Source organism: Protopterus annectens, chromosome 10.part0 (genome assembly GCF_019279795.1).
Source record: "Protopterus annectens isolate FY-2018-M chromosome 10.part0, PAN1.0, whole genome shotgun sequence".
NCBI classification, from domain to species: domain Eukaryota; kingdom Metazoa; phylum Chordata; order Ceratodontiformes; family Protopteridae; genus Protopterus; species Protopterus annectens.
In genome coordinates, this window is record NC_056744.1 from 1,747,943,643 (window position 1) to 1,747,964,941 (window position 21,299).

Genomic DNA, 21,299 nt, shown 5'->3' on the forward strand with positions numbered 1-21,299 from the left:
TTTTTGATGATTAGGGTGACAACTTGTATACTATAACATGGTGTTTGAATATGAAGCCTTTGTATGAATACTAGAAACTAAAACATTTCCTTTTTACATCCTTCACTAATCTAACAACCAAAAGGAAAAGGTAGCATTGGATTAAGAGAGAAAAAAATGGTAGTTGCATTGATATATTACATAAATTGTTCTGGTCTAACTACAATCCCTGTCCAAAAATTATATATGTAATCTAAAAAGCTAACTAAGGAACAACAAACCAAATGATGTATTGCTGTATGATGTACCACAACTGAAAGATCCAAAAATTCATAGGCTGAAATAATAGCACTTTATTATAAAATACACAATAAAATGTAACCACTCTGGTTAAGCGCTTTCATCTACTAAACATAGACTTCATCAGAACACTGATAAGCATGTTTCCAATAAAAAAGAAGCTAGTATTTTTAAAATTTTATACACATTATATGTACTATTTTTTCACTTATGAGATTGTTTAAATATGGATTTTATGTATACATAAGATGCATTCAAAGTTTTTAGGTATTATGTTTTTAAGTATTTAAGCAAGCTACACTTTTGATAGTTTGGAGGTTTAAGAGGATACATGAATATTTATTATTATTCATTAATATATAGTATATGTAGATTAATAGAATGTCTATTCCCATTGCTGTAAGATAGGTATATAAACTGTTTTAATTACGCCAGCAGTGTTCTGATGCAGTCTACATTTAGTAGATGAAAGTGCTTAACCAGAGTGGTTATATTTTATTGTATATTTTATAATAAAGTGCTATTATTTCAGCCCATGAACTTTTGTATCTTTGATCCGTCATACATTATACAGCGATACATCATTTGGTTTTGTTATTCTTTAGTTGGGTTTTCGCTGTTTTTTGTTTTTATAATCTAAAAATCTGTTATACAAGTGCCAGTTGTCCTTATATTCAGATTCAATGATGAATTCCTCCTACTAATATGCTATGACAATACTGGCCTCCATTACTACCCCAGTTTTATGGTGATATAAGGACCCTTCAAAATATATGTACTTATTGTATAACACTAATTCTAATAACACAGTGATTTTATTAATCACTCTATTTTGCATTGTTGTATTTTTATTCAGATATTCAGCTACCCATGACACCCCAATATCATGAAAAATTGCTGTAAAAAGATCTTTGATATCCACAGTAACAAATATCAAATCATCCTTATATAAGGATGGAGCAAGGTGGGTAAGAAAATCCCATGAGTCCTTTAACATTACTGTACTATTTTGTAATAGGTCTTTCAATAAATCGTCAACATAGTTATCCATATGGACGTTTTAGAATTCTTAGCATTAACAATTGGACTCAGTGGAGGATCATTCAAATCCTTATGTATTTGTGGAATACCAAACATGCCTGGTATCATGTACTGGAAATTCACCAACAAATTAGATATTATTAGTTATTACCTCGTCCAACCTCATATCATATAAATACTGATAGATTCTGCCATACGAGATGTTATCAAGGTTTCACTTAATAAGGTTAATTATCATTGCTTTTTTAATATACCATCCATCTTATTGGTATAAATCAACAGAATTCCATACAAATAAACCCCCAATTTTATAATTTGTATTGCTTTGCCTGTACAAACTTGAGCCAATACTTAAATCTCTTCTTTACACAAGTTATAATAACCTTCATATTTATTTCCAGACAAAATATTCCTGAAGACATTCTTTCAAATAATTGAATATTTGAACTTAAAGGGGGGGGGGGCTATGTAGACTGTACAACTAAAAATGATGAGATGGAGGTACAAGCTGCTTTCATAATGCTGGTAATCCTTATCCTTAGCTTGAATGTCTTGACAAAAAGTATGATTTCAAGCCAGTTCTCAGGCAATTGTTGAGTGGTGGGTTATTTGATGACAGTCTTAAACAGTTTCAGGACAAATTGTTAAAATATCATCAATTGCAGGTGGAAAATTAGTTTTTTTTTCAAAGAGTGTATTAAAAGTGGTCGAGATCCAAAAGGATTATGGATATGGAAGTACCCTAATGGTCTACTGTCAGGTACTGATGTGCATAAATAATTGTTATGTTATTTGATAGGCATGGTTATAAGTTGATGGAGCTTGTAATTAAATTAAATTTGTGTAATATATATGTTTTGTCATGGGAGATTGATCAACGTGATAGCATTTTAAAGAATATTTGACATTTAATGATAAAACTTATTCTAATAAACAAGGTTTTATTAGATATTGACCATATGCTTATTGAAATAAAAAAAACAGAAAGCAAAAGAAACTTCTTAGAGATAAGAAAAAAGTAGTATGTCCCACCATTAGCACTAATAATAATAAGATTCATAAATATAATAATGTTTGCTTGGACAAAAACATGTGCCCATCTGTTTTCTAAAGGTTTGAATTTTGTCCTGACAAGAAAAGCCAATATAGCAAACCTCATTATAGATTTAAAGTTGTATACAAGGAACTTAAATTTGGCCATGTGGTTTAAGACTACATGAACTGTTTAGAAAGATGATTAAAAAATTCAGTTATTTGAAATAATCTGGAAAAATGACTTCAGGAATCTATTGTCTGGAAATAAATATAACGGTTATTCTAACTTGCATTAAGAAGAGATGGAAGTATTGGCTCAAGTATGTATAATAGGAATTATGAAATCGGATAAGGGTGGGGGTTTATTTGTATGGAATTTTGTTGATTATACCAAGAAGAATGATGATATGTTAAAAAAACAATGATACTTATTAAGAGGTAAAATCAAATCACTATTTATATAATATGAAATTGTATGAGATAATAACTAATAATATTTATAATTTGTTGGTGAATTCCAAGTACACAATACCAGACAAGGACTGGAATAATCCTCCAATAAGACTGATTGTTACCCCATAGCTAAGTGCGTTGACTATTTATTGAAAGACATTTTACACAATAAAAGAGTTTTGTTAAAGGACTTGTGAGATTTTCTTATACAAGGATGCTATGATATTGGTTACTGTGCATGTTTGTGTATAATCCTCACAATATTGGGGTATCAGGAGTAGCTGAATATCTGAATAAACATACAACAATGGAAAACAGAGTGATTAATAAGATCACTGCGTTACTAGAACTAGTGCTATATAATAACTACGTATATTTTAAGGGTCCTTATATCACAAAAAACTGGGGTAGCAATGGGTGCCACATGTGCCCCCAATTTATGCTAATACTCTCATGACCTATTGAGAAGAAGAGGAGGAGCAATTTATCCTTGAATCTGAATACAAGGATAATTGGAACTTATATAACAGATTTTTAGATGATGTGTATTTTTGGATAGGGAATAGTGAGACTAGAGCATTTTATGGAATATATCACTGCAACTACTTTTTTTTTTTAACTCTTATGTTCTCAGTCCAACACTATCTTCTCCCTTTTAGATGCTAGATTAGTGAAGGATGTGAAAAGGAAAAAATATTTTGGTTATAGTATTCATAGGGTACGTATTTCAACACAATGTTACATTATACCAGTTGTCACCCTAAACATTAAAAAAGAGTGATAGTTAAGAGGCAAATAGTAAGGGTAACCAGAATGTTATCTAATTACATTGATTTCTTAGATGAAATTGACATCTTAAAGAAAATGTTTGTATCAAAAGGATATCCTCACAATTTAATTGAACAAGTTGTGAGCAAGGTTACTAGAAAGAGGGTTGAAGCAGTTTGTGTACCCCTACTGGGGCAAAGGAATGCAATTACCAGTAGGGTGGATGCAGATAAAAGTTGTAAGACCCTGGTGATAACACAATGTCCATGCTAGTGATGTGAGGAAAGTTGTTAATAATAACTTGAATATTATTCAGGTTGACAATGAAGTGTGTTCTTTTTTGGATGTCAACCTGAGATTACTTATAGGAGGATAAAGATTTCAAGAATTTGATGTAGATATGTAAAAGCAATGTCGGGTATAGTAGAGGTGATAAGAAGAGGACTTACAATTGTGGTAATTGTGCCTAATGTAAATACATTCTAGGATGGGAAAAGATTAAGATAAATGGTAAAGAATGGTGCAATTACAACGCATATTATAATTGTACCTCAAGGAGGGTGGTGTATATGGCTATGTGCCAAGGTTGCCCTGCATATTATGTTGGAAAAACTGAAAGAATTGTGAAAGAATGTATTTATGAACATTCATATATATATTGGAACAATGATATCAAAATAAGTGTCTTAGTAAACATGTCCAGGAACTTCCTGGCCATCATTTTAACTTTCGGATTCTGGATTGTATTAATGTTGATATAAGAGGTGGACCTTGGAAAGTCATCTAGAGGTTTGGAATTAAAATTGCTAATGATACTGGGTGCTGAAAAGTATCCAGGATTAAATGAAACTATTTCTATTGTTATGTGTTAAGATTAAAATGGTTAACTTTTAAATAACATGTATTTGTTTTTTAAAACTTAGATGTAATTGTTTTGTTAAATATGATTCATTTGATATTTGCACTGTGGATCTAAGACATGGGGTGTGTGTCATTATGTATTACGTTATTAATTAGTTAAGCTATGTAAACTAATTGTAATAGGATATGTATTGTTCTGATGAAGTCCATGATGGTGGATGAAAGCATGAAACCTTGAATAAATAACATCTTAAATCCATCCATGGTAATTTAGACTGGGTACAGACTGAAGTAAAAGAAGAGGAAGAAGTTTTAGGCTGGCTAGAGGAAGGAGGTGAGTTAGGAGTTTGAGTTTTTTGGCTAGTGGAGGTGCACAACTCAGAAAGTTGCCTTCCTTAAGAAGGTGGTGGAGTAATAATCTCTGAAGTGGAAGTAAAGATAGCAGAATCTTGCTGGCCAGGGGGAGGAGGTGGTGCATTATAAGGTGGCAGTGGGGCAAAACTAAGCAGTCATCAGATTAATCCATGTCTAGGCTGTAATTTATGTAGTTCCCTAAGGGGATAGAGCCCATAACCACCCAGTCCCTGACAATCAGAATGTTGTAGTTGATTAACTGTCTTATTAGAGTCTTGTAACTGTTTTAGGCTTGGCTGAGTTATATTTTAAACTAAAACTATAGAATATTTTTGTAAACCACACTCAAAAGAACAAACAGCAGTCTTTTACCACAAAAACGTTAGACCAGTAAATCTTTAGAGAGAAAGAGAGACACACGGATACCATACAGAGAGATATGATTTTCCAGTCCCAACATAAAGTACTCACTCAGAGGCTGTGGAACCAAAGAGAAAATGAAACAACACAATCACATTTACATTAAATAGGTACATAAGAGGATTGCTTACACAGGTAGTTAAACACAGACTTTGTCATAAAATAAAGCATTTTTCTCCATTTTAGCAAAATCACCTGCTGTTCTATTTACAGATTCTCAGCAATATTTATGTAAATAAGCGTTCTGAGAAACCACACATGGTAAAACACATTATGATTCAGTGATATGCTCACTTTGCTGTACAACAAAAATAATCAATTAGTTGAAACACCAGCTAAGATAAAAGGGGATTTGAATTTTACAAAATCATTTTAAAATCTGCATTTTATGTTGAATAAATATTAAACTCTTAAATAAGAAAGATAAAAAATGGCATACTTATTAATCAAATCATAATATTACCTAAAGACCAAACCCTTTTAAACATATCATAGTCTTTTTAAATATTTTCCCTGATGAAGGCAGATTATAACATTTTATCCATTTACATGCAAAATTATCATTTAGAACATGTAAGCTCTCTGCCAGACAAACATGGTATGTTTCTAACAAAAAGGCATTCCAGTTTTGATTTACAGGCAAATATTATATTTCTGGGCAACTTTTTTTCTAAGAAAAGGTTCTATGTCCAGTTTCTAAAGGCACCTTCTTAAACTCCATTAATGATACAATAACTGCCATAGCTAAGCTCTTCTGCTAATTTGTTCGTTAAAGGGAGCATATAATCTGCCATGAGATAGAAAGTTTCCATAGTAGAAGGACAAATGGAAGGTTAATCTAAAGTACTAGAGCAATAACCCATTAAGGACTATTTTGAAGAAAATTGCCCAACAAATTTCTATATGATTAACTCATTCTTCAACCCAGGATACAAATCAGAAGGTAGGATGAGATTCCTAATGTAATCAGCATTCAGGTTTAACACATTTCACTGATCCTGGAACCATTACCCATAAAATGATTGGCTTACACCCCCGTGCTACATATACAAGCAAAATCATATAAAACCTGCCAACATATGGCACCTTTTGCCATACACTGACTTTTATTAACAAATATAAATGAAATGCTCTATTTGTCAGTCATAATCAGTAATGAGAGCAACTTAAAACAATGTACAGAAGAGGAAGATATACTGAATGAGAGTTAAAGAACTACTGTTACCATCTTTGGGATCACAGCTAGTATGCAGGGCCCCTTGTCAAAATGTTTCCAAACAAATGGGTGCCCCTGTTTGTACACAGAGACAAAATATTCTTCTTCTTCTTTCGGCTTTTCCCGGTTAGGGGTTGCCACAGTGGATCACCTTGTCTGCTCATTATTGGCAGTGGAGTTTTACAGTGTCGAGTTGCCAGCCCAGCACAAAACCTTCCACAGAAGGTGCACACACACACACACACACACACACACACACACACACACACACACACACACACACACACACACACTCACACCTAGGGCCAATTTAGAGTGTCCAATTCACCTGCAGCCCATCTTTGGGATGTGGGAGGAAACCAAACCACCCGGAGTAAACCCACACAACCACAGGGAGGACATGCAGACTCCACAAAAAAGGCACCCCAGCCGAGGATCGAACCGGAGAACCTCTTGCTGTGAGGCAGCAATGCTAACCACTGCACCACTATGACTGCCCACACAGAGACAAAATAACATTAGAAATTAAAAGAGAAAAGATGAATTATTTTGGTTCTTTAACCAGCTATCCATTGTACTAGAGGGTAACCATGAATGGCGCACTTAAAGCTGTCATCACAAGTTGGAAGAAGTGAATAAAGCAAGGGAAGACCAATCTGACTACAAAATACTGTGAATCTTATAATTAGGGCATAAAACAGGGCGCACAAGAAATAGCATGTACTCGATGAAGACACACTGCAAGAAAGCAGCAGAAGGGAAGTAATGGATGCAAATAAGGGCAGCAACAATAAAATACTATAAGCAGGATGACAAGAGATGCCAAGAAGGGAAGACAAAGACTCTTTCAGACATTGCAGATGGAAGACGTGAGTATCATATCTGCTCAGGATGAGCAAAAACAGCATGAAAAGCAAAGAAGACTTGAAATATAAAAAGTACTCAGTCATACTTCAATTATTTCTTCGTGATGGAAAGCAAGAGAATGTTCCTTGTTAAGAGAGAGATATAGAGTGGGGGGATTTAGACAGAGAAAAAAGACAGAGAGTGTGAGGAGGTACAGATTGAAATGGTTGCCCATAAGGTGAATGAAGAATGTTAACCAGATGAGGTGTCTCCCACGATTGACTGAGTTCACTGCATAGGCAAAGCATCTAATGAATATCTTCAACAAATTATCGTCCACTGTACATGAAATGCATAAATATTCAGAAAAATCAGGTGTGACACTCTAACACAAGGAGGGAATGAAAAATCTTGATAAGCCTGTGAAGACAGGTGAAAGCTGCCAGCCTAGCCAGATAGAATTTTGTAGATATGTTAGCCACAGGCTTGTTCTCTTAAATGTGAAAAGACTGCATTGGATATTGAACTGCAAACATTTAACACCAGTGCACTCTGCTGTAACAAAGCTGATAAGTCAATTCTTTGATGTCAAAATTCAGAGCCGATATGTCTAGAGGGAGCATCCTGCCTATGGTTTTAAGACTAGAGTTAATGGCTGGAATTTGCATGTATAAATGTCCTTTATTGTTCTGGTTTCTGACCAGGTGTAAAGAATGTAAATGCAGTTTCTGTTAGCCTGGGAACACCAGAGAAGTGTGAAGAATGAAATCACGTGAAGCAGCTCTGTGTTATCAATTTAGAGAGGGAATCAGAGACCTCTGAGCATTTGTCTTGAGAACATCAAACTCACCACTCTGCCTGTTTTCTGTATGTAAGTAGGATTTTAGAACTGAGGAATTAGGAAGATTAGACTACGTATTTTTCTGTGTTGATGTTAGAACTTTTCTACTGTATTATTTTAAGTATTTCTCTGTGATCTCTGAACTCTTGAGTAGCACTGTGTAGTAAAAAGTATTCTCTTATGTTTTTGTTATTTATTATTAAATATTTTTAAACATTTCAACTGTGGCTGTTTTATATAGAGTTAATTTAAGCTCTAGAGTACATTGCATGTATATACTGATACTGTACCAAGTCACTAATTAGCCTTGACTGTTCAGTCACACTTACATTTGGGTAATAATATTGCACAGTAATAAATAGACACCCTTTCAGAATGGCCTTCGAGTAGCTGATATTAGTGGGTGGTGGCAGCTGGTACTACCTTTTAGACTGGGCAGAAAAGGGGCACAGCTGGTGAACCTGTGTCAGCCTTCCACAGGAGTGTCTGTGTGGTTTTATATAACCCTTATTTCAAAGTGTGCATGTGTCAGCTACTTGGGCAGGGACATGAAGCAGTGGATGGACAGAGAGGGTGCTGGAGGTTTTAGCTTGCCCACTAGGCTGAAATCTGGACCCTATAGCTGTGCCAGTGGGGAGTCTTATTGGGGACCTGGAGAAAAAGGGAGAAACCAGCCCCAGACTGACTGTGATCTCTGTGTGCTCTTAAGGGAAATTATACTTTACTGTGTGTGTATTTATTATCCTTTCCTTATATGGCCACCCCTCACTGGTGTTAGTGGTGAAGATTGAGGCTCCTCGATTACTGGGCCAGTGCAGGGGCATCACAAAGCCCATGAAGTAAAAGTGACAGTGAGGATTCAAATGAAAAGCCTGGTTGCATTCCTACAGTAAAATCATCTCCAAAGACATCACTGAACATGGTATCATGTCCAGAAAGAGCTGCAAGTCAAACATAATTTAGTTTTGTGATGGGTGACAGTCAAAAATGACAGAGAAATATGAGCAGACATGGACTTCATCAGGGCACATGACTTGGCCTTGCACAAGTCTCTATTAGGAAAATTGTATGAAACTGAGATAAGACAAAAGCTTAGCAACTGGACTGCTGAGTAAGTGAAGGGTAAGACTCAATGACTGTGGTGTGTAACAGGATGTTAGAAATATGAAAATTGGCATGTGGAGTACAGCAAAGCCGAGTTCCTTGTCAAAAACTTTTGAACATATTTGGTTCAGACATTTCTAAGGGAAAACAGGGCAAGGTCAAACTCTTCACTAATATCTTGAAGATATTTGAAGCAAAACAGATTTGGGGGGGTATAGTCAGTAAGGAAAATGTGGAAAGCCTGACCAAGTGACAGAAGGGCAGGAAGTGGGGTTCAGTATAGGCCAGTTGAAAGACCTGAGTTAAAGAAATTCTTTCTGTGAAATGTCATCTGGGAACTGTATATGGTAGCAACAAAGCCTGAAAACAGAGGGAGTTGATTTCACTTAGAAATTATGATCAGGAGCAGAGTGAGAGACAGTGTGGTAGCAGCAAAAAAAATGAATTCTGGACTGTATCCTTAGAGAGAATTAAATTCCAGAAACAAAGATATAATGCTATAAATCCATATGGCACTACCCAGATGACACCTTGAGTACTGTATGCAGTTCCAGAAGCTATGCAAGAAGATGGTCTTCAGGGTGCCATGCCGAATAGAATACAGAATAAAGCCAGCAGAATGGTATATGGAGTGCAGGACAGGATATGACCAGAAACTGTAGAGTTGCAAATCTTCACAGTATGCAGCAGAGAGACTATACTAATAATCATGTGACTGAAGCAGGTCAGTTCGGAGGAGGGATGTGAAGAGCACAAACTGAAGCCGGAGGAAGCTGAAGTGTCACAAACATCAGAATGTAAGGAGCAACTATTTCCTGGATCTGATAAGGTTCACCTTCATGGTAATCTGTAGACCCAACAAACTGATTTCTGGAATGTGCAATATAGTAAAGGGAGAATTTACACAGACAGCCGTGAGTGTATAGGATAAGTGAAGAAGGGATGATTGGAGGAATGTAGGAATATGTAGGACTATAAAAGTTATACTCCTACATGGTTAAGTGCATTTAAACAGCAAACTAGACAGACTGTAGACTATTTCTGCCATCAACAGAATGTAAAACAGCAATTCTGAAAAGGACATCAAGCCACTGCTACACTCATATCCCTTACCTTTTTCATAAATATGGAAAATGAAGACTGAAGAAGCCATCTTTGTTTCAAGTCTTTGTGTTGGAGCATTCATTCCTTCCTTCATTCTGACCTAGCAAGATCGTCACAATGATCTTCTGAAAACTATCAATCATTTTCAGTAAAACAATATGTATGTTGTTTGGCAAAACTGTCCGGTATGGAAATACATTGTCTATCTAAAACATCTGTGCATTTCAACTTCATTTAAAAAGTACAGTCCTGCAAATATTTGTGAATGTGTCTGAACTTATGGCTGGTTGTCTCTCTGGCCCATGACAGACTTTCTCTGTCTATATAGACTAAATATAGTCTAAAGTTTCAGCAATGGTAGATGTGTACTACAGACAATCAGTACATCTGGCAGCAGAAACTTAGCAAGGCCTGGGGAAAGGCATGCTAATGTGACATCTGAAGTGTGTTTTACTGCTCTTAGTGTGTTTTAGTACTCTTTGTAAAGTTAGAAAACAAACTGGCCAAAAACCATGTCTCCTCTTCACCCAATGTGCATAACAATGAAACACTATTGAGAAATTGGTGAAAAGAACACACATCTCGTAAACATACAAAATGTCCTACATTCTTTTTTTCTACAGTAGATTGCAAGTTTTAAAACCTTAGTTCTTTCATTCCTAATGATGTACATGGCTTCGGTGTTTACAGTCTAAAAGCAAACAGACAAGACTATACAGTCTTCTGCACAAGATTAATAGATTCATGGTGTAATGACTCAAATGAGGGAGCTTTGTGAAACACTCACAAAGAGTGGCTTCCTGTTATTCTATAAGCTGTACTGATAACATGCACATTAGTCTACAGCATACCCCTTGGATAGCAGGGTCAATAATTAAGAAAATAAATTCCTTACATTATACCAATACTTAATCTGAAGGTTCCTTTACTACTAGACCCCACACTTTTTACATATGCCACCATTTTCTCTGTGCTAACATTCTCAGTATATGAACCAAAAATATGTATAACAACTTGCCTACTAAAACCAGGTCCCAAACTATCACTTTTGTATTTCAGCTGGCTGAGCACAGACATTTAGCATAATATACATCATGTGGGTATATTTGCTGTGTAAAGGGAGAATGGACTATTCTTCCAGTTTTATAACAAGCCTCTGAATAGTAACTTAACTATGCCAAGCCTAAGTAATTCTTTACTTGTTTATAAGATCTTTGTACTGTTTTTGTTGTCTGTGATAGTGACATACTAGAGATTTAGTGCATTACTAGTTCCCCAGGCAAACAAAAAAGCAAAAATGTATTATATTGTTTTCACATTACTTGTTCATTTCTGTGAAAGGAGGCACATCCTGCATTTAGTTACTAATAGCACATGCTGACTTGTTTATTGATTACAGTATCTTTATCATAACTAGTTTGTGGTCCAAAGGACCCTTCTGATGTAAAATACTTACCAGCTCTAAATAAATACATGAATGAATTTATATCATCTCCTATGAGATTACTTAGCACTGAAACAAATGTAATATTTGTAAACTATAACAGACCCATCTGGATTAATAGGCTGTGTACTCATAAACCATACTAATATGACATTTTAACAAACTGCAGTTTTAAGAGCGATGAAAAAATAGAAAATGCCAGATGGTTAGCAAGGGCCACATACATGTACTTTGGCTTATCTTACACTAGAAAATAACAAGAGAAGTGAATAAAATTAATATCAGTAGCACTACTAGCAGAATAAAATATTCATATTCGTGGCACCCCAAGTACAACAAAGAGAGCCTTGCAGTACATTGGTGTGTTGCAAGCAAAACTCTGTATGAATAAATGAGGTCACTTGGAGCAAACAGAAGCACTGCTGAAAACTGTAGCAACAAAACTCTACAGGTGTACAAAAATCAATTAAAAGAAAATTCTTGACTCATACGACTTAGTAAACTGTACACTTTGTCAGTTCGTGAATTAAATGTTATTTACTTGGAACTGCACCCAGGTTATTGAACAAAACTTGTAACTAGCATGAATTGAATTACTTCAAGATAATCAGAAACAGATTGGAGACTGTGACGAGTAGATTTATGCCTGGCAGCTCTATTTATAGCAATATAAACTATGCCAGCAAACAGCTACACCCTAGTAACAAGCTTTACTGATGTCATAAGGCCACAGGAAACATATATAAAACAAAACAATTTAGGCAATCTAATAATATGGCAGTAATGAACTTAACTGAAGTCATACTGCTGCAAAATATAAAGTGCAAAAAAATTAATGACTCAAGAAAGTCCTAATGCCTGCCAATTAAGAAAGTAAGAGAAGCACTGATACAGATACAGCTTTTATCAGCGTTTACCTGAGCAGCTATTTTACTGCTGAACTCCTGAGAAAGCAGCAACTACCTAGAGAAAAAGAAAACTGGAAATATCCAACAGCGAGATTTACATACTGCTTCTGAAAGATACAGATGCGATGCAATCCAGGAAAGTGCTAGTAAAATTATTCATAGTAGTAACAAACATATATAGTGAAGAGGATGCCAAATACACCTAGAAATGAAGGTGACAAGCCTGATCAGAGTATTGTACAAAACCAGATAAAGCAGTACTAAATGTTGTAGTATACTGAAGGAAATCAGTTTAACTACATTAAAAATACTGCATGCTCTGCTATACAGTTCCAGTCATTAGGCTTGCTTAGTCCAGCAATGGTGCTGAAATAAAAATGCTTTCAAGTGTGCTATTTAGTAATATTTGATTAAGAGAAGTATAGTACCTTTTTCTGAAATTATTCAGTGACCTGTCCAGCTGAAGAAGAGCCATTGCTAGCAGTGGCATTGAGACAGAAGTATTTTCTACTGTTTGGAAAAACGTATAATAGTTATCAGCATATAGCAGTTACTTCTGTTGTGGTTGTTTGCCTTGTTTCAGATGCCTTTTCAGTTTCATTGTTATAAAACAAATGAATAGAGGAAAAAGCAAAAACCACCAGGCAGTACCAAACTGCTGTAAGACAAATGCAGATGCATGTTAGCCTCTATTACTTTAGCTGTGAATTGATGTGTGGTAGTTTGTTTGCAGCCCAACAGGTGTAGTAAGTAAGGTACTGATGACACATTTGCTTTTTCTGAGGGATAAAAGCTTTGAATAAGCTATATTGAGATGAACTAACCTTGCAAAGGGTCTCAGAATTACTTTGAATTGTTCCCTATTTCTTCCAGGCTGCTGTTAATAACTTACAATATAATTTCGGGATTGTTGATGAAATATAATCACACAATATTGTGATTTTTTTTTTATAGATAGATGTATGTCTTATAAGCAAGTGATTTGTAATTACATATTCCAGTACTGAACAGACAAAATTTCAGAAACTTGAGAAGCTGTCCTGCCAATGTACCAGCTTGATGAAAAAGAGAGGGAGTGTATTACCATATTCTTTACTGAGGTAAGAGCAGTGGAATTGAGGTGTGATAGATAGACAATGTAGACGCATTACTTTTTTGTACTTTGAATTTGAGAGGTATGAATCCAGCTCTTTGCCCTCATTAGGCTGCTGTCTTTGGAGCATTGTTAAGCAGAGATTGGTGCTTTTCAATAGAATTACAAGTATTAAGTGGGAAGCAGTTGTTAAAACACTGGGCCTAGCAACCATTCAGCTGAACAAATAAGGTCTATAACACTAAATTTCCCATAGTGCCCATGTCACCACCAACCCAGTAACTGCTAAAAGGGTGGGGCTACCACCAGTATTCCATTTAGAATGCCTGGTTTTCTGGGGTGGTCTACTCAATGCAGATGTCATAGCATCTAAGTCACATTCACTTTGAATTACTGTCTTACTTAGCGGCCTAAAATATGGATGTGTCACCGAACATTGCATCTGGAGATCCAGAGCTCTACACTACCTTTCAAAAGATACATTATTTTAATACATGGAATGTTTTACATCTTATCTCTCTGTAGCTGTTTCTCTCTCTAGCTCTCTTTAGATAAATACATAAATATATACGGGTGTATTGAAATTAGGCTAAAGTGCAGAAAGTTGACATGAAAATAGTTGACCTAAAGGGGTCTAAAACAGATAATATTAACAGAATCAGTATAAAACCAGTGAGGGGTTATATGCCCTTTCCCCACAATAGTGCAAGCACAGAGCTGGTATATTTAATTAGCAGTGGATGTGGGAAGTTTTAGGAGCCTAACACCCCACCCAGTGCAGAAAAATTGTTTTTTTTATTTTTTTACATTTTGATACATACAGTTTCTTTTGACCATCTTGGTTTAGACCTTTTGTCTACTACTTTCATGCAGACGTTATGCATTCTGGACTAAAGTAGATCTATGCATCAGTCTATTGACATATATAGATAAATATAGCTATAGATATGGGCATAGATATAGATACAGATATACATGCGTGTGTATATGTATCTTTCTCAAGATATAGATATAGATACTGATATAGGTATACATTTAGATGTAGATATAGGCCTGGATTCAGAAGCAAACAACTTGATGCATAATGTAAAATTTCATGATGAGTGGTGGAGAATAGGGTAGGGCTGACTGAGAGACATTGGCAGCAGCGTCATGTATGTGTGCAATATCAAGCAGACAGAAACAGCAGAGTATTGCAGTCAAAGAAAAGGAAGTGCCTGAGCCAGCAATATAGAGGGGAATTGTGAGGAGCTGTTGCAGGGCCCAGCTGCTTCAGATGACTATCCAAGACAGAAGATGCACAGTATAAGATGGCACTGGTTAAGAGGCAGTGTCTGGTTTGCAACTATGGGGACAGTTAGAAACAATGAATATTATAAGTGATGCCTGAAATACTGCCACCAGGCTATGCTAGACATTGCATGGACTGGCCACACTGTACATCAGACACAAGCTATCAGGCTACAGAGTATTGAGAACATAGTTGGCATCATAGGAAAGGGTGATGCGGGCCACAGTGAGGTATGTTGGCAGTGGATACAGTGTGGGTGAGGATAATGATGTAGATGTGCATATATGTCATAGTCTGACAATTGTGGCAAGCTAGTAAGATTGTACATGGCGGTTTCTGTGTGGGGTAGGTGTTCAAATGTTATCAGTCTTGGGCAGCATGTGTGTGTGTGGGGGGTGCTGACCCATTCCCTTCAGATGCTGGTACACTGGGTGACTGTCTGTCTCTCTGTCTGACATGTGCAGTGTACCCTCAGTTGGTACCTGCACTGACCATGCATGGCCGCATCCACAGGGCTGCCCTGTCACAGTAATGTCACTGGCACAGTCAATGTCTGGCAGAAAATATGGAGATCTTTGTGAGTGTGAGCAGATGGTTATATCATGCTGATGACCATCACATTCATCTATTACATGGAGGTAGCTAGGATGAGACACAGCTTTACCAATACTGATTATACGTATGAAGGACATCATGCTATATGTTTGTGACTGTGTTCTAGCTGTCAAAGGATGAGGTTCCCCACAGGAGATAAATGAGGGATAGCCATGGGAGTGGCCTCAGTCCCAGCATGCAGAAAGAAAGGCCCCGACACAGACTCCATCACTTGCACTTCATAAAAGGCCACCTATATATACCCTCCCTGATGTCCTCTTGCAGCCCCTGCACAATACCAGTCATTTCTGCTGTGCAGTTACAGTAGCATCAGCTCAAGCCTACAAGACTGATCTGTACATGTGGTGTGCACTAGCCACAGAAACACACAACTCAGGTATAGGACAGGATCCGTGGCATGTTCAGCCACTGGCATACTGCCACTTACTGCTGTCCTGATACTCAGTGAAACCACCAGCACCCACTGCTACCTGGTGGAAAGGGTGGGAATAACTCAATGCATATTGCTTCCCAGGCTTAAATGACCACTGCACAATAAAATGTATTTTGAAATTAAAATCCTTAGCAAGATAAATTAGGGGTTATATCCACACATTGTGGTGTTTTGGACTTTTTTAATTTATGGAATAATTTATAATAAAAATAATTTGGTACTTTAAAGAGTAGGGTAGCATGATGTAAGTGTAATTTGCTGTGAAATGGAACTTTATTTTGAAATGAATTTTTCTATTAGCACTTAAATGGGAGGGTTTATAACTGAGGTGGTGGTGCTGCGGTAGCGTTGTCGCCTCACAGTAAGACATTGTCCTGTTTGATTCTCAGCTAAAGCGTCTTCTGTGTGGAGACATGCGTGAATGGACTTACCTTCGTTAAAGGTTGTGCATCAGGGCTGGCAACTCGGCACATAAAAATCTACTGCCAATCATTAGTGGACCGGAGTTCCACTGTGGTGACCCCTAAGCGGGAAAAGCCGAAAGACACAACAACAACTTAAATGGGAGGGTCTATGATGTCATAATACCTTGGGGTATTTAAGACTTGGTTTTGTGATTTTAAAATGTCTGAAGAAGTTAATTAATTGAATGTGAACGAAAGTGCTCACAATAAATTTTACTTGTGGATTTTTAGATTTGGAGTGGTGGAATCCTTCTTGGAATTTTCTTTTTGTGGCTGCTTGTGTGTGTGTGTTTGTGTGTGTATATATCTATGTGCAGGTCTATGCATTTGTGTGTGTGCATGTGTGTGTGCGTGTGTGTGTGTGTGTGTGTGTGTGTGTGTGTGTGTGTGTGTGTGTGTGTGTGTGTGTGTGTGTGTGTGTGTGTGTGTTTGTCTATAAAACTGGAGAATGAAGTTGCTGTCAGTGTTTTGAGGAGGTTATAAAAAATGGTCATGAACGAATACATACACCTGGTGCTAGAGTTTATTTTGTTTGGTTTATATATCTAATCTATCTGTCTATCAACATCTATGGCTCTACTATATCAACTCAAACACAAAATGCTAGAGTACCTCTAACTCACTGCTGATTTCTCAAGTTAATGAATGCTAGTGATTGGCAGTAAGTTCTAAAACTGCTTCTTGCAGGAGGGCAAGCTACCCTGTACCATCCAATGCAGGGCACTCTGCCCCCACACCACTGGAAAATAAATACCCTGCCTCTGAGTTGCACAAACATGGCAAACATACATTTACAGATAGTCTATTTATTCATGTTCCATAGACTGCAATACACAAATGAACCTCTCTGAATGGAGAGATGAAAAGTCAGCAAGCAAAGGAGAGTATTATTGCTGAAAGTGAATTCATCCTCAAGTCTTTGTGAGTACCTTGACAAGGTGGATCCTGTTTTTCCAAAATCTTACCAAGAAAACATTGATACTTAGACTGTATTTATATAGCATATACAAGGGACACAAGTAGGTTAAAAATTAAAAAAAAAAGAGCTGGGTGCACAAAATCCAGGATAAAAAAGTACCCATTCCTGGTAGGCACACTAGTGCCAGGACTGGAAAAGATGACAGTGTAGAATCCTCAAACTACAGAGACATTCCTACAATGAGGCCAGGCTAGGCCCAGGGGGAGGGTGGTCCCCTGTTGTAGTCCACAAAAATCACAAAACTTGATAGGCCAAAGAAGAGCCATAAAGACTATAAAGCGGACTATTGAGGATAAGAAAGAAATTATATATTCTTACCATTATGCAGAAAGCCCAGAATTTCTAGATACAAGATATACAAAATGTTTAAGAGAGAAATTAGAGGAAAGAAAAATGCTCCCACAGGAAAAACTGTCAGAAGCTTCATATGAAAATTTGTATTCATTAATACAACAGATTTGTGAAAAACAGTATATAGATCAAGAAACTTTGATCTTTTTGGAAAAAGAAGCATCTGAGGAAGTGCAAAAATATAAACAACAAAACACAGAGATATAAATAAGAAATATGGACATGGGAAAGAAAGAGAGCTTTGATATGATACAATATTTATGCAAAGGAGAAAGCCAAATTAATCAATATAAAGAAGGCAGCCCCAAAGATATTCAAAGAGGAATATAGGCAAAGGCATCCAGATATGGAACATTTCACAAAAATAATAATATCACAAAGAGAGAATGTAGAAAAGAAGATCAGTAAAGTTTGTTTGTGTCTTTTGGCTTTTCCCGGTTAGGGGTCGCCACAGCGGAACTCTGGTCCGCTAATGATTGGCAGTTGATTTTTACGCACCGGCTTGCCAGGCCTGTTGCACAACCTTCAACGAAGGTACGCCCATTCACACATGTCTCCATGCAGAAGACGCTCTAGCTGAGAATCGAACTGGACAGCGTCTTACTGTGAGGCGACAACGCTACCGCAGCACCACCACCGCAGGTAGAAGATTAGTAAAGTAGAAGTTAAAAAATAGAGGTTGAAGTTATGGAGTGGTGGCAAAGTGAAGGATTTAGTGTTGAATGTCTAACACAGGTTACATGACAGCATGATGGAGTGAGTCCCCTAAGTAAGGAGAAGCAGGAAGATCAGGAGACATCTGATGAAGAAATATGGACATGGGAAAGAAAAAGAGATTTAGTATGGTGTAATATTTATACAACGGAGAAAGCAAAACTAACCAATAGAGAAAGAGCAGCACCAAAGATATTTGAAGAGAAATACAGGCAAAGGAATCCAGACATGGAAAACTTTCAATACAACATTTAATGAGACAAAGTGGAAATGTAGAAAAGGAGATTAGTAATGGAGAACTTAAAGAAACAGAAACTGAGGTTATGGATTACCTGGAAAGTGAAGGATTCAGTCCAGAAAATCTAATTCAGAAAGCACCACAACAGGATGGAGCAATGGATATCCAAAGTAAGTGGAAACCAGTGGAACAGGAAGCTATTGGTCAGGTGCCATATGAAGATATTCTGGAACCTTCCACAGGAAACCAGTATAAACGTTCACTTGAAGCTAGACAGCAAAGGAAGGGACTGGAAACTGTGGAAACTCTGATGCAGTCAATGTTGAGGAATGATAGGCTAGTGAGTTCACATATGACAAAGCAATGGATGGCACAGGATAAAATGGAAGAGAATGTGCCACAGGAAGATGCTATAGAACTTTTTATATTCCCACATGAAATGGAAAACAAGGGATGTGCCCTCAGTTTGAAGAAAATAAGCTAAGAGAAGAGTTGCTTGATTTAATAGACATAGATATATTAAGATCAATGAAAGAAATAGACAGCAGAAGGTCAATAAAACACAAAAAGTGAGAAGTCTGACTGTCCATAGAGATCCATGCGATATAACAGAAGTAAACAGGATATATCACTGTGCAGCTAAATTAATAACTGATAAAGTTCTACCACAAGAACACAGGGTAGTGAGGGAAAGGAAGAGGAGAAATCAAATGCCATCATGGAAGTATCAAATAGAAAAAACTTTAAAGAAATTAAGACAAGAAGTGTCACTCTTAGGAGACTATAGAAGAGGGAACAGATCAACAAAAATACTAAGAAAGATAGATGTGATAAAAGCAATGCATAATATTAGAACAGACCATGATCTATCATGCACTATCACAAATAAACTAAAAATTTCAGCACAAGCAAAAAAACTTAGAAGATACACAGATAAATATAAAGGAAAAGTACAAAATAAGCAATTTATTTATTGATGACCCAAACAGGTTTTATAGAGAATTGGGAAACAAGTTAAAATAAATTTATAGACAACCAAAAAAAGAAGAAATAGATACATTTTGGAGAAGTATCTGTTAAGATCCTGTAGAACATAACAAATAAGCTAAATAGATAAAAGAAGTAAAAGAAAGAATAAGATGTTTAAAGGTACAGGATATGAACTGGGATGATGTAACAGCCAGAGAGACTGAAACAAAGTTAAGAAAAGACTCTAATTGGAAAACCCCAGACCCAGATGCAGTACCTAAATTAAAAGTATTAACATCTTTGCACAAAGATTTAGCCATGAGTAAGAACCCCGAACAGACACCAAGCTAGCTAGCAACAGGAAAAGCAATGGTCTTACTTAAGAGTGAACCTGCAAATTGCCCTACAAATTATAGACCAAAAACTTGTCTTCCTACAATGTATAAACTATACATGGGAACTGATGCTGACAGCGTTTATAGTCATTTAGAAGAAAAGTCAATTATGGCAGTACAACAAAAGGGGAATAAAAGAAAGTCATATTGAACAAAGGATCGTTTGTTGTTAAATAAAATCATAATAGAGAAGTGTAAAAAGGGGAAGAATCTAAGTATGGCATGGACTGAATACAAATAAAACATTTAATAATATCCCACATTCATGGATAAAAGAGTACTTAAAAATACATAAGATACGCCCTACACTGATCGACTACATTACAGTGACCATGAAACAGTGGCAGACTACTTTGCAATTAAGCCATGAAAAAGGACAAATTATTATCCCAGGGATAAAAATTAAAAGGGGGATATTCCAGGGTCACTCTCTGTCACCGCTGCTATTCTGCCTTGCCCTTCACCGATTAAGCTGTTTACTTAACAGCTTAGGCCATGGCTATAATTTACCTCCCAGAAAACAACAAAGTGTAAAGACTTCTCATCTTCCCTTTGTCGATGATTTCAAACTGTATAGCTGAATAGATGAGAAAGAGAAAGCACCACTGCAGTTTGTCAAAACATTTTCAGATGATAAAAGAATGTCATTTGGTCTTGAAAAATGTGCAAAAGTAACCTTTAAAGGAGGAAAACTGCAGCACCAGGAAAACATCAGTTTGGGACAAGAATGTGATATAAAAGTACTTGAACAAGAGGGAGTATATAAATATTTGAGAATTGATGAAGAATCAACAATAAGACATGAACACATGCAAATAAAACTTAGTAAAGAATACTTTAGGAGACTAAATTTAATCCTTTAAACAGCATTGACATCCAGGAACAAAATCCAAGCTATAAACCATTTTGCTCTCCCTGTTCTAAATGACAGTTTTGGAGTGATTGAGTGGCCTCAAAACATGTTGGTTAGTTTAGACAGGAAAACAAGAAGGATGCTTCATACTCACCAAATGAGATATAAAAATCAGTGTATACCAGGATTATATATTCCCCATTCTGAAGGAGGAATGGGCCTCCTTGAAA